At 44.0% G+C, this 15,436-nt stretch overlaps 1 pseudogene; it reads right to left on the bottom strand.

The window, feature by feature from the left end:
- Positions 1-11,329: 11,329 nt before the first annotated feature.
- LOC109576452 (cAMP-regulated phosphoprotein 19 pseudogene) lies at positions 11,330-12,457 on the bottom strand (annotated as a pseudogene).
- Between the last annotated feature and the right edge of the window lie 2,979 nt (positions 12,458-15,436).

Raw genomic sequence — 15,436 nt, 5'->3', positions numbered from 1 at the left:
AGGGGGTCGAAAAGGGTCGGGACTTGACTGAGTGCCTGAACAACAACAACAACAAAGACAACACCAATGCCGTCATCACACCTCCAACTAAATGGATGATGGGGCCTCAATAGCATCAAAAATCTAGTCAGTGTTCAAATTTACAATCGTCTCATCAAAATCGTTTTTACTGTTTTAGTTTGATTCAAAATCAAAACATGGTTCATGTAGGTTCATGTATTGCAGTTGATCAGTGTGCCTTTTGTTTAAAATAAAATAAACTTTATTTTGGAATAATTTTATATTTACAGAAAAGTTGCAAAGTCAGTACAGAGACATCCCATGTACTCCGCACCTAAGTAGCTCTAACATTAACATTTTTCATTACATGAGACATTGGTCAAAACTAAGAAATGAACACTGATACTTTACTAGTAACTAAACTCTCAACTTTACTGGGATTTCACCAGTTTTCTCACTAATACCCTTTTTCTGTTACCACATTCCATCTTGGATACCACATGGTATATGTTTAGTTATCATGTTTTCTTAGGCTCCTCTGCTCTGTGACAGTTTTTCCTTTTTCGTGACCTGGACAGTCTTGAGGAGTACTGGCCGGGTATCCTGTAGCAGGTCCCCTAGTCTGGGTTTGTCTGAGGTTTGTGTCATGATCAGACTGGGGATGTGGGTTTGGTAACGACAGCACAGAGGCAGAGTGCCCCATCACACCTCATCAGGGGTGGGTAACAGCCACAGGACATCCCTGGTGATGCTCACCTTCCTATCTCGGGTAAGTAGTGTCTCTTGGCTTCTCCACCATGAAGTTACTATCTTCCCCTTTTCTTGCTCTATTTCTTGCAAGTGAACCAACATTAAGCCCATGGTATGTCTTCTAAACTCATTTGAATCAAGATTCCCTTATCTCTTATTTTTTCTCAAAATGTATTTACTGAAAAAACTGGGCTGTTTGTCCTGTTTCCTTTGCTCTGTGTGGTTCCTATAAGCTGGATCTCAAGGTCTGATCTGCCTCATGCTTGATTTTTTTCAGCAGGGCCACCATAGGGATGGGGCTGTGGGCTTCAGTCAGGAGGCAATGACTGTCTCCTTTTTGTCATGTTAGCAGCTACTAATGCCCAGTATGTTACCTCAATTCTAATGCCTTTGCTGCTAAGTTGCGTCAGTTGTGTCTGACTCTGTGCGACCCCATAGATGGCACCCAACAGGCTCCTCCATCCCTGGGATTCTCCAGGCAAGAATACTGGAGTAGGTTGCCATTTCCTTCTCCATCTAATGCCTTTAGAGTCCTCAAAACTAAGCTTATCATGAATGTAATCTTTCCTACATGAAGAGAGTTCCTTTTCCTCCTTCATTACACACAGCAGATCTTAGCAAATCAAAGATAGTACCCATGGTAAGAAACATTATTGTTTATGTACAACTAAGAAAAGAAATGCAAAAATAAAATGGCTGTCTGAGGAGGCTTTACAAATAGCTGTGAAAAGAAGAGAAGTGAAAAGCATAGGAGAAAAGGAAAGATATAAGCATCTGAATGCAGAGTTCCAAAGAAGAGCGAGGAGAGAGAAGAAAGCCTTCCTCAGTGATAAATGCAAAGAAATAGAGGAAAACAACAGAATGAGAAAGACTAGAGATCTCTTCAAGAAAATTAGAGATACCAAGCGTACATTTCATGCAAAGATGGGCTCGATAAAGGACAGAAATGGTATGGACCTAACAGAAGCAGAAGATATTAAGAAGAGGTAGCCAGAATACACAAAAGAACTGTACAAAAAAGATCACAACCAAAATAATCACGATGATGTGATCACTCACCTAGAGCCAGACATCCTGGAATGTGAAGTCAAGTGGACCTTAGAAAGCATCACTACGAACAAAGCTAGTGGAGGTGATGGAATTCCAGTTGAGCTATTTTAAATCCTGGAAGATGATGCTGTGAAAGTGCTGCACTCAATATGCCAACAAATTTGGAAAACTCAGCAGTGGCCACAGGACTGGAAAAAGTCAGTTTTCATTCCAATCCCAAAGAAAGGCAATGCCAAAGAATGCTCAAACTACTGCACAATTGCACTCATCTCACACGCTAGTAAAGTAATGCTCAAAATTCTCCAAGCCAGGCTTCAGCAAGACCTGAATCATAAACTGCCAGATGTTCAAGCTGGTTTTAGAAAAGGCAGAGGAACCAGAGATCAATTGCCAACATCCGCTGGATCACAGAAAAAGCAAGAGAGTTCCAGAAAAACATCTGCTTTATTGACTATGCCAAAGCCTTCGACTGTGTGGATCACAATAAACTGTGGAAGATTCTGAAAGAGATGGGAATACCAGACCACCTGACCTGCCTCTTGAGAAACCTGTATGCAGATCAGGAAGCAACAGTTAGAACTGGACATGGAACAACAGACTGGTTCCAAATAGGAAAAGGAGTACAGTCAAGGCTGTATATTGTCACCCTGCTTATTTAACTTATATGCAGAGTACATCATGAAAAACACTGGACTGGAAGAAACACAAGCTGGAATCAAGATTGCTGGGAGAAATCTCAATAACCTCAGATATGCAGATGACACCACCCTTATGGCAGAAAGTGAAGAGGAACTAAAAAGCCTCTTGATGAAAGTGAAAGAGGAGAGTGAAAAAGTTGGCTTAAAGCTCAACATTCAGAAAACGAAGATCATGGCATCTGGTCCCATCACTTCATGGCAAGTAGATGGGTAAACAGTGGAAACAGTGGCTGACTTTATTTTTCTGGGCTCCAAAATCACTGCAGATGGTGACTGCAGCCATGAAATTAAAAGACGCTTACTCCTTGGAAGGAAAGTTATGACCAACCTAGATAGCATATTAAAAAGCAGAGACATTACTTTGTCAACAAAGGTCCGTCTAGTCAAGGCTATGGTTTTTCCTGTGGTCATGTATGGATGTGAGAGTTGGACTGTGAAGAAAGCTGAGTGCCGAAGAATTGATGCTTTTGAACTGTGGTGTTAGAGAAGACTTTTGAGAGTCCCTTGGACAGCAGGGAGATCCAACCAGTCCATCCTAAAGGAGATCGGTCCTGGGTGTTCATTGGAAGGACTGATGTTGAAGCTGAAACTCCAGTACTTTGGCCACCTCATGCGAAGAGTTGACTCATTGGAAAAAACTCTGATGCTGGGAGGGATTTAGGGCAGGAGGAGAAGGGGACAACAGAGGATGAGATGGCTGGATGGCATCACTGACTCGATGGACATGAGTCTGAGTGAACTCTGGGAGTTGGTGACAGGGAGTTGGTGACAGTGGACAGGGAGGCTTGGCGTGCTTCGATTCATTCGGTTGCAAAGAGTCAGACACAACTGAGTGGCTTTCACTTTTTTTCACTTTCAGGTGAATTGCACTTGTTAGAAGTTCAGCCAAAGGCAGAAGTTGCCTGGTGGCTGGATGTTGGGCAGCCGTTGCTCCAGGGCATCGCTCACACCAGCTTTTGTGGTCAGTGTCCCACTGCCTTCATCCTTCCCTGGGACTCAGTTTCCTCTAAGCTCCCTTGTGTTGTTGCTTGGTGTGTGGTCTGCTGTCCTTTGGACACTTCTCAGTGACAACACAGCTTAGTGGAATTCTGCTTCTTCTACATCCTTTCTTAACTACTATAAGCACTTTATTATAGCTTTGCAGGAAAATACAGAATTGTGGTCATTCCTCTCAAGACTGATAATTGCTACTCTGCTGTTATATTTCTGCCCCACTGCCCCATTTCCCTGCCTTCCTGTGCCCATACTGTTTGTTTCCATACTGAATCAGATTGTCATCTTTTTTGATGATGTTTTAAATGGTAAATAGACCCTGCATGGATAGAACCAACCATGTGTATAATTCAGTGGAAGGTGATGCAGTATGAACACAATAGCCAGGTGGGATTGTGTCCAGGATGGTGACCACACTGCCACTTGTGAGCAACAACTGTGAGAAGTGCCCACATTACAGAGATGCTGAAAGTTTTTAAGACATGTGTCTGGGAATTGATGAAACACAGTTTCTGGATTCTAGGCTGGCAAGATCCCCCATGTTTTTAATCTGGGTGACCTCCCCAGGCCTTCACTCAGTGTTTGCAATATTTCAAAAATATTTGTGGGAGGAATCAAGTCAACAGGAATCAATAAATATTTATTGTGCATTTACCAGGATCAAGGTCTAGTTGGGATAAATATTTGAGAACCCACACCAGTTCCCTTTCTTAAGTGCTAATTTGCTTTTCTCCATTTCCATCAGAGTTTTGCAGCTGTTCTTGGCCAAGCTGAAATCTCTCACTGCTACCTTGGTAGCCTATTTGTTTCTTTTCCGCTTGAGTAATAAATACACCCAACTGTCTATCCTAGATTTTCTACAAGAGTCCTGATTCCTGTCTTCAGGTCCCTTGAATGAATTTGGGGATCAGAAAACATGGTCATGTCATGACCACCCTCTAGTTCATTTTGCTCCATAGAGTTCTGACAGCTCAGCGGAACATTTGCCTGAATCGCGAAAGGTCTACGTCAGGGTGAACAATTTCCAGTTTCATTCAAGCAGCACTGTCCTTTCTTTTTTACCCACATGGCAGGTAATCGTCTCACTGGATTCTTTCCTTCTTTCTTTTCTTTTATTAATAGGCTTTATTTTTTTTTTACAAGTTTTGATTCACAGAAAATCGAGCAGATAGTACAGTGAATTTCCAAGCATCCCCTCACCCCCTGAGTTTCCCCTATTGACATCTTACATTATTAGTGTGGTACATGTATTACAGATAATGAAGCAACACCAATACATCATTTTTAACTAAAGCCCGTGTTCAGACATCCTTAGTTTTTACTAAGGAGATAGGATCCCATGTTACAGTCAGTTATCATGTCTCTGGAGAAGGAAATGGCAACCCACTCCACTATTCTTGCCTGGAAAATCCCACGGACATAGGAGCCTTTTAGGCTACAATTCATGGGGTCGCAAGAGTCAGGCACGACTTAGCGACTAAACCACCACCACCATCACATCTCTTGGGCTCCTCTTGGCTGATACAATCACTCTTCCTGCCTTGTTTTTGATGATTTTTGATAGTTTTGTTGTTTCTTGCCGAGCTGTGCTCAGCATGCAGAATCTTAGTTCCCTGCCCAGGGATTGAACTTGTGCCCTCTGCATTGGAAGCATGAAGCCCTAGCCCCAGACCACCAGGAAAATCTCGATATTGACAATTTTGAGGATTCTAGTCAGGTAAATGGACTTCCCTAGTGGCTCAGTGGTAAAGAATCTGCCTGCCAGTGCAGAAGACATAGGTTTGATCCTTGGGTCAGGAAGATACCCTGGAAAAGGAAATGGCAACCCACTCCAGTACTCTTGCCTGGGAAATCCCGTGGACAGAGGAGCCTGGCAAGTTACAATCCATGGAGTCACATAGGGTCGGACACGACTTAGCGACTAAACTGCAATAACAGTCAGTGTGTAGTAAGATGATCCTCTATTGGGATTTGTCTGATGTTTTTCTCGTGGTTAGACTGGGACTATGAGTCTGGGGGAGAAACATCACAGAGGGAAATGACATTTTCATCATATCTCAAGAGTGGAAAATACCAATATGACTCACCACTGTTGATATTAATCTTGGCCACATGCTGGGGGGTTCTCGTCAGGTTTCTCTCCCTGCTCCCACTTTTCCATATAGGACTCTCTGGGAGGGGGTCCCCAGGCCCAGCCCCACATTAGGGGATGGAGAGTTATAGTCCCTCTCAGTTAGGGTGGAGCTTGGATTTCTTTTTGAGAGCCAACCTCCTGTGTTTCTCATCTTTTCTTCCTTCCCTTACTCTCACCTCAGTTCCCTCCTAAAGTCTTCTTTCGAGGTCTTTCTTCCAATGTTTGATCTTTTTTCTCTTCAGATTTAGATACTCTTGGGTTTTTGCTCAGTCTCCACACACTCCTCTTTTTCTTAAAAGAGATTTTCCTGAGTTGGCTCTGCAGATGGCCCCTTTTCTGGCACGCTCTGGGAGAAAAGGTTCTTTGGACCAACACCCATGGGAAATGCTCATTACTTACCCCTTCTTAGAGACTCGGAGCTCACATGAGCATAATAAAAGGTCTGGCATAAAGAGGCCTGTTTAACTCAAAGTTTTCCCAACCCCATTTCACCCTGAAACCTTCTTACCATAATTCATTGATTCAGAGACATTTGTTTCTTTTCTCACATATTACTGTTTTTGAAATTGGGATGCATCTTACAGATGATGAGAAAAGAGTATGTTTCTTTTTCTTAGAGGTACATGCAATGGTGTGAGCTACACTGATGCTATTTGAGATTTGAGGAAATATAGTAACACAGCACATCTATAGATTATTCTTCAGAACCAGTGGAAAGTGGAAACTGAATTAAGAAACTCAGCCTCTCAGGTCCTCACATTTCACCTCTTCCTACTTGGATGACCTGCCTCCTTGATTTCAGGTATTCTTTCATTTGGGATGCAGGTGTCCTCTGCTCGCTCTGTGAGATGTGCCCAAGGGCCCCTTCCCCACCCCCTCTGACATGACTGGCTAGGCCAGTCTAATTTAAGAATGGGGCGTTAAGGAGTCTCTTGGCCACAGATCTAGACTGTGTCCTCTTGATCAACTTTATCATTAATGAGATGCATTACTGTCCTTAAGGAAACACATTCCTAGTCTGCCTGTCTTGAAGTCTAGCCTGCTGTGTGATTTTGTGCAAGTCATTCAACCTCTCTGTGCCTGTTTCCGCACCAATACACCAGGGATACATAATTGTGTCTACTTGATAGGGTCGTACAAAACTAGTGGAGGTGATGGAATTCCAGTTGAGCTATTTCAAATCCTGAAAGATGATGCGGTGAAAGTGCTGCACTTAATATGTCAGCAAATTTGGAAAACTCAGCAGTGGCCACAGGACTGGAAAAAGTCAGTTTTCATTCCAATCTCAAAGAAAGGCAATGCCAAAGAATGCTCAAACTACCGCACAATTGCACTCATCTCACACGCTAGTAAAGTAATGCTCAAAATTCTCCAAGCCAGGCTTCAGCAAGACCTGAACCATGAACTTCCAGATGGTTTTAGAAAAGGCAGAGGAACCAGAAATCAAATTGCCAACATCCGCTGGATCACAGAAAAAGCAAGAGAGTTCCAGAAAAACATCTACTTCTGCTTTATTGACAATGCCAAAGCCTTTGACTGTGTGGATCACAATAAACTGTGGAAAATTCTGAAAGAGATGGGAATACCAGACCACCTGACCTGCCTCTTGAGAAACCTGTATGCAGATCAGGAAGCAACAGTTAGAACTGGACATGGAACAACAGACTGGTTCCAAATAGGAAAAGGAGTACAGTCAAGGCTGTATATTGTCACCCTGCTTATTTAACTTAAATGCAGAGTACATCATGAGAAATGCTGGGCTGGAGGAAGCACAAGCTGGAATCAAGATTGCCGGGAGAAATCTCAATAACCTCAGATATGCAGAAGACCACCACCCTTATGGCAGAAAGTGAAGAGGAACTAAAAAGCCTCTTGATGAAAGTGAAAGAGGAGAGTGAAAAAGTTGGCTTAAAGCTCAACATTCAGAAAACTAAGATCATGGCATCTGGTCCCATCACTTCATAGCAAGTAGATGGGTAAACAGTGGAAACAGTGGCTGACTTTATTTTTCTGGGCTCCAAAATCACTGCAGATGATGATTGCAGCCATGAAATTAAAAGACATTTACTCCTTGGAAGGAAAGTTATGACCAACCTAGACAGCATATTAAAAAGCAGAGACATTACTTTGCCAACAAAGGTCCGTCTAGTCAAGGCTATGGTTTTTCCAGTAGCCATGTATGGATGTGAGAGTTGGACTATAAAGAAAGCTGAGCACCGAAGAGTTGATGCTTTTGAATTGTGGTGTTGGAGAAGACTCTTGAGACTCTCTTGGACTACATGAGATCCAACCAGTCCATCCTAAAGGAGATCGGTCCTGGGTGTTCATTGGAAGGACTGATGTTGAAGCTGAAACTCCAGTGCTTTGGCCACCTGATATGAAAAGCTGATGCATTTGAAAAGACCCTGATGCTAGGAAAGATTGAGGGCAGGAGAAGAAGGGGATGACAGAGGATGAGATGGTTGGATAGCATCATGGACTCAATGGACATGGGTTTGGGCGGACTCCAGGAGTTGGTGATGGACAAGGAGGCCTGAAGTGCTGTGGTTCATGGGTTCACAAAGAGTCAGACATGACTGAGCGACTGAACTGATTGGGTCATGAGTATCAGATGGGGTATTACCCATAAAGCACTGAACCTGGGACCTGGCACTTGGCAAGGTACTCTAAAGCATCGGTTGTTACTACAAAGACAACATTTTAATCTCTGGTTCCTGAGTCATTTTTTAGGGGTAAAAAAGACTTGGAGGGACTTCCCTGATGATCCAAGCATCTGCTTTCTAATGCAGGGAACACGGGTTTGATCTCTGGTTGGGGAACTAGGATCCCACATGCCTTGGGGGCAACTTAGCATGTGCACCACAACTACTGCATCGTGATTAGGACCCGACACAGCCAAAAATAAATAAATAAATATGAAACAAAAGACTTGGAGACGGTGACTAGCTCAGGTCCTTATGGTGGCAGGAGGCAGTAGGGAGGAAGACAGAAGAGAACTTTTCTGTGATCAAACCAACCTTGGCCTGCTGCTTAGAGTTCCTGACTCCAGCTGAAAAGTGGAGAGAGAGCAAGAAAGCAAGTCTCTTCCAACCAGCCTCTTGAAAAGGGAAGGCTGACAAAGTACCAGCCAGAAGATTCAAAAGCAGTGAGTGGTGTTCAAGTTCCAGGAGACTGGTTGTCTTCTAGGGTGCCCTCTGCGCCCTGCCTCGGGTGAGACTCTGGGCACTCCATGCAGTCCCCGAAGTCCCCTCTGCCTCCCCGTATTATTCAGAACACCTGCTTCATATCCATTCCCCACGTGTTCTGTGCAGTTTAATTGCTCTGTCACTGAAGATTAATCCCGACAGATAGGAAAAAGACATCTGGAAATGTTGACTCTGCTCCTTCTTATCTTCCATCCCAGACCTTTACTCCAAAGCCTTGTCCGGTTGTTGAAGTGGCTCATTTCAGGGAGTGAGCTCTCTCAGGGGCTCAGGTGCCCAGTGCTCCTGGGGACTGGTGGCTGGCCACCGGTTGCTGTGCTGGAGGGATGGGGCTGGCACTGTAGCCTGGGCCAACTGGGATCCCAGGTCTTATCCCATGCAGGCATAGTGCCTTGCCATTCTGAGTTGCTAAGAGACAGAAAGACATCCGGAAGGCAGGCTGCTTTAAAGAATATCATATGCAAAGGCTCATTGTAAATGGAACATCATCAAAACTTTGCCAAGTTCTTTCTGGTTGTTCAGACGATGGCCACTTTTCTTTCTTTTTCTCACTCCCTTCCCTCTGTATCCCTACTTCTCTCTGTCCATCTCTCTTTTTAGCTGTAGTTTCTGATGGTTCAGCCCTTGCTGGTCGGTTGGTGAGGCTGAGCAGGGGTCAGGCGTGAAGAGGTAAGGAGGTAAGGTCTCAGATACAGGTTAGCCCAGGGGCCCAGGAAGCATTTGGGAAAACTAGCTCCACTTCATCCAGCCGTGTCTGTGTCATTCACCAGGTGGCCTCTTCAATGAGCAAACTTTTACCTGTGTGTAAAATAAAGTGATTATCTGGTAAGCAAGCATCCACACTTTTTGTGATTGCCACTGGTCACTGTGAGGCCCTTTGCTTCCCTCTGTGTCCTCAGCTCTTTCTATATTTTTCATACGAGTGTCTGGCTCTCTATTTTATTTTTATACAAATAATAACATATTATCATCTTGTTCTACCCCTAAGGATTTTTTCCCCTTCATCCTAACAAGAGTTTTGATTATTTCAGAGTGTCTGTACATAGGAAGCAACATCAGTCATTTTTGATGGTTAATCAAACACACTTCAGTTCTAAGGCACTGCTGCCAGCCACCCTGGAGCCTGCAGACTGTACAGTGCATGCCCCCAGGTTGCCCTGTGACTCGGGGAGGAAGGAAGCAGGTGACAACTGAAACCTGGTGACTGACGAGCCTTAATGAAGGCACCATTTACAAAGGTGTAGGCTCAGGACAAGGAACCAGGCTGCACCCTGGGCACCAGGGCCAATATCATCTAGCTTGCTCATTTTATCCAGTCCCAAGGGGCTGTGTAACTTGCCCAGGGTCACACAGCAAGAGGCAAAGCCATAGGAAAACCAAGTGTCTGAGGTTCCAATGGATGGAACAAAACAAGAACTTCCCTGGAGGTCCACTGGCTAAGACTCCAAACTCCCAATGCATGGGGCCTGGGTTCAATTCCGGGTTGGGGAACTAGGTCATGCATGCCACTACTAAAGGTCTTGTGTGTTGCAACTAAGAACCAGCACAGACAAATAAATAAAAATAAAAATTTTTTTAAGTTAAAAATGAAAGAAAACTCCAAAACACCCTTGGTTATTTAAATTCCAATCATGAGTCTAGAAAAGCATTTTTAAATTAATCTGTTCCACAATTAAGACCAATTAGTCAAGTCTTCTATCATGAGTATCCATAATTTTCAATTTTCCTAACTTACAAATTGCTTTTTAGATCATAATTTGCAAATTTATTCAAGAAAAATGTTTTTAAAAGCAAAAATTTGATACCAGTTAAAGTGTCCCCAAATAGGATAATGGGCAAGTAAATGAGGATCCATCTACCTTGTGGGAAATGATGCATTTCTTAAACTTGATAACTTATGAAGAGTGAGCAATAAACTGGAAAATGCTTAGTTGTAATGCTCAAGGAAAACTGTCATCTCCAATTTATTTAGAGTATCATCAGAATTATGTTAATTCACACATGCACTGAAACAAACCAAAAAAACCCATAAGGTTACATAAAGAAAAATAAATACAGGAAAGGAATATACCAATATGTTACTGATAATGATTGTCCTTGCTAAGTCACTTCAGTCGTGTCCGACTCTGTGTGACCCCATAGACGACAGCCCACCAGGCTCTGCCGTCCCTGGGATTCTCCAGGCAAGAACACTGGAGTGGGTTGCCATTTCCTTCTCCACTGTGTGAAAGTGAAAAGTGAAAGTGAAGCCGCTAGTCACATCTGACTCGTAGCGACCCCATGGACTGCAGCCTACCAGGCTCCTCCATCCATGGGATTTTCTAGGCAAGAGTACTGGAGTGGCTTGCCATTGCCTTCTCCGAATGATTGTCCTTAGCTGGGTAAAATATGGGTGGTTTTGATTTACTTCCCTCCATATTTTCTACATCAGTCAACTAATATGTTCATAATAACAACAATAGCAGCTATTACAATCACAATTTCAAATTTTTTTTTTGAGGTTGTGCAAAACTATTGTATTTACAAAAATGGCACAAAAGTGAATTCAACAGTCGATGCACATGCACACTTCATTCACATCTTCAATGACAAAAGGTATTCTGAACACTATAGAACTGAATAAGAATACTAGCTTCAACAGCAGCTGTTAAGCAATAGAGTCACGTAAGTTACACCAGAATGGGCAAATATTGCCCAGGTAAAATTCTATTGTTAAAGCCGAAACAGATTTAAGGCCATTCACGTTCAAGCACAGGATACAAATCTTTTGGAGCCCCATTTATTTGTGTTTGAAATATGTGACCTCTCTTCTAACTTGTGGTCTTAAACTTCTGTTTACAAAACCCAAAAGGAAAATCCAGAAGAAACCAACAGTAGAGGTTATATTAAATAAGAGTAACATACAAAGCTATAATTAAGATGAATTAAAGAAAGCCAACATTAAAACTGCAAAACTTGTTAGTTACTTGTTGGATCCAGCCCTACACTAGGAGTTAGGTAATATATACAATTATTTTCAAGTAGATTACTTTATGTTGCTCTAACATGTTCTTTTCATCAGTGCACTGTTAAACTAATCAAAAACTCTACACATGTATATTCCCTTAAAATAGCAGCACACACTACCGCTACCTGCAAAGCCATCACTCTCAAATGACATAGGGAGTAAAAGGAAATAAAAAGCAGAGGAGTAACATATTGAGAAATAATGGGAATTAGAAGATTCATGCAGTTCAGCTCTTTTTAATCAGCCAGCCAGTTTGCTAGCAACAAGAGATGGTTTCCATTGAGGAAGGTCCTGTGGAGTGGGAATGTGGTCACCAGTGACCTCTGTCTTATCCAGGGTTGCAGTAGGAAGTTGCTTGTTCTTCATTTTTGCTTTAGCCATGTTGTAATCCCAAGAATCAAAATATTTTTGCCCTTTCTGCAATCGTTTCCTTAAAAAATCGGAACCTCCAGGCTTTTGTCCCAGATGAGGATACCTTGCTTTTAATTTTGCTTCCTTAGCTTTCTCTGGATTAGTCACTTTATCTTCCATTTCCTTCTGCTCCTCCGCGGAGGCTGCCTCGGGGACTTCCGCAGACATACTTCTCCCTCTTACTCCGCTTCTCCCACAATTTCAAATTTTTTAAAGTCACTGTGATCAGTTGACAAAGGATGCATATCCAGAACCATAAAATACCCATACCTTCCGTCCCAGTTATTTCTCTCCCAGGACTTTGTCCTGAGAAAGCAGTTCTGCTTGTGGGCAGATCTCTAGGCAGGAAGAAGTTTACAGCAGAGGAAAGCTGGAAACCACCTAAATGCCAGACAGCGGAGTAACAATTACAGAAAATGTGGTTCAATTACTCAATGCTGCTTTGTGTTCATTAGGAAAAAGATAATTATGACAAAAGCATGTGCTGCGACATTCAAAATTAAATGGAAAACATGACTCTTAGCAGGTTTCTTTCTTTCTTTCTTTTTTTTTTTAAGGTGTAGGTTTGGGGGAAAAACACAAAGATGAGAAGAATGAGCTGGCAGGGCAGGACGTTGAAGTTGCGAGTGATTTTTTTCTTGCTTTTCTAACATTTTCTGTAATGTAGCTGTCTTGCCTTTATAACTTAAAAAACACAGGAAGTATTAGTAGCTGTTCATCTGGGAAGTCGGTTCCTGCTAAGGCACCATCTCACAGGGAAGGCGGGTGGAGACCCAGCCCCAATGTTAGCAGGAGGACAAGCGGGAAGTGTTCATCGGTGAGGGGCTGCTGAAGTCTGAGTCATTTACTCCAGGGTTGTTGAAGCTCTGAGTAGGTGAAAGGAATTGCTGGTCCTTGCAGGAGTGCAGGTGGGGAATGAGATGGATACTAAGAGATAAGGAGTGCTCTGATAGGCAAGAGGCTTCCTCTGTCCTGTCCAGAACCCTCCACCAGCCCTGGCAGCTAAGGAGCACTTAGGATGTTCCAGACACTGTGCTCAGCTGTGAGTTATCCAGAAGTGGCTTTGTCTATCATCCTGGGACAGGGTCTGTGTATTCGGGCCACTTAACCTATTACCGCACAGCAAACCATTCTGATACTTGGAAGCTAAAACAGCAAAACTGCCTCTATTTTGCTTAACTTTATGGTGACAGCTGGGGCAGTGAGAGGCTAGGGCAGGAGAGGAATTGTCTGAAGGACCCTCACTCACACGCTGGCTGTTGATACTGGCTTTTGGCGGGACTGTTGGCTCATGGGTGGCCTCTTTCTGTATGGCCTGGGCCTCCTTACAGCCAGGTGGCAGGGATAGAGAGAGAGGAAGGAGGAAGCTGTATTCCTTTTATGACCTGGCCTCAGAAGTCACACATCAGTCATCCACATCAGTACTTGACTGATTGTGTGTGCTAAGTCACTTCAGTCGTGTCAGACTGTTTGTGATCCCATGTAGCCCGCCAGGCTCCTCTGTCCATGGGATTCTCCAGGCAAGAATACTGGAGTGGGTTGCCATTCCCTTCTCCAGCGGATCTTCCCAACCCAGGGATCAAACCTGTGTCTCTTAAATCTCCTGCGTTGGCAGGGGGATTCTTTGTCACTAGTGGTACCTAGGAAGCCCATTTTACTGATTAGAACCTTGTAACTAAAGGGACCCAAACACAAGGAAAGGGGAGTTAGAATTCACCATCGATGTGAGGAAATGTCCAAGAACATGCATGTATGTTTTCCAACCTCTGCTCTTCGTCTTTCCTTGTACCCCCTCCTCCTTGGGCCTGACACAGAGCCTTGAACTAAACATTAGCCAGACTTGTTGGGAGAGCCGGATTCCTTTCAGGTTGCTGCAGGCCTGGGTGCAGAGGGCAGTTTGGGGTGAACCCACTTGCTTCCCTTTTGTGTTGTTCAGAAATGCAGGACACTTGGAGAAGTATGGGTTTTTCTTGCCTCCAGCTGCCCACAAGCTTGGCATCTGGGTGGGTCAAGGCTGCTGCCTGTCGTCTGGCCCATTTTCCCACCCAGCCTTTCCCCCGCTGCTCCATAAACTCCACCCCATGCTTTCATCAGACAGGCCCCCTCATCTGTCCTGGGGGGTTGCAGACAGCCTCTGCTCAGGTGGGTTCACCTGCTGGGATGCCCTCTCTTCTTTCTACTTTTGAACTATGCCAGCTTTCACAAGCCACCTCAAGGAACTTTCTTGGCATTTCTCTCTCACCACCACCAACTCCTTCCCCCACCACTGCCTGAGCAACAGAAGTGAAAATCAGGCCTAATTCACAAAACTGCAATCCTGAGTCCTTAAGGAAGCCCCAGAGCAGCAAGGGCTAAGCTTTGATACCAGGTGGGAAAAATGGCCGAGAGAAGCAGGCTGGAGGCCATCTAGACCGTAGGAAGGACCCCAGCCATCTGGTCTACCAAAAGGGGCAGCAGCTCCTTGCCTCAGCAAGCTGTTGCCAGGGGAATTGAAGGATAGATCATCTGATTTTTTTCCTTAGAAGCAGGAAAAAAAATGGATTTTTATGTGGGATTTCTTAATTTGTAATTATTTATGTTTAAGAATTTAGAACGTAGGCTAATTCCATGAGCTGCATTTGCCCCACCTCTATTCACAACTTTTGGGGGAAAACATTTGGATCTGGGAGAAAGGTTTGGAGGTGGGATCGGAGAGGAGGCTGGAAAGGACAGAGTTGAGGTGGGTGTTGGAGATGGAACTTCCGGAGGGTCGTCCAGAAAGGATCTGGGCACAGTGTGAGACCCTGAACTTGGACCTCACAGCGGGGAAAGCATCCAGAACTCAGCAGAATGGGACTTATGTGGAAATTGGGTTAAGTTGTAGAAAAATAAAATCCTACTTCCTGCTACCCTGAGCTTGGGGTGAGATTCATACTCGGAAGCCTTCAGCAGAGCCTGGCTGAATGAGGATCCCTGTCTCAAGTTAGCCCCTCAGGGGAAACAGATTGGCATCGTTTTATCTACAAAATCCAGGCTCACAAGAGAGAGCTCTTAGGGTCAAGACCTCTAGGGGATGAAGACAGCAGGCTTGACCGGAGGGCGAGGTTGAACGTGATTCAGTCTTGACAAAGGCCTCAGTGCAGTTAAGGAAATGGAGAAGGAAATGGCAACTCACTCCAGAACTCTTGCCTGGAGAATTCCATGGACAGAG

This window comes from Bos indicus, chromosome 22 (genome assembly GCF_029378745.1).
Source record: "Bos indicus isolate NIAB-ARS_2022 breed Sahiwal x Tharparkar chromosome 22, NIAB-ARS_B.indTharparkar_mat_pri_1.0, whole genome shotgun sequence".
In the NCBI taxonomy this organism is placed as follows: domain Eukaryota; kingdom Metazoa; phylum Chordata; class Mammalia; order Artiodactyla; family Bovidae; genus Bos; species Bos indicus.
The sequence above is the reverse complement of the archived record's forward strand: the minus strand, read 5'-3'. Positions and strand labels throughout refer to the sequence as shown.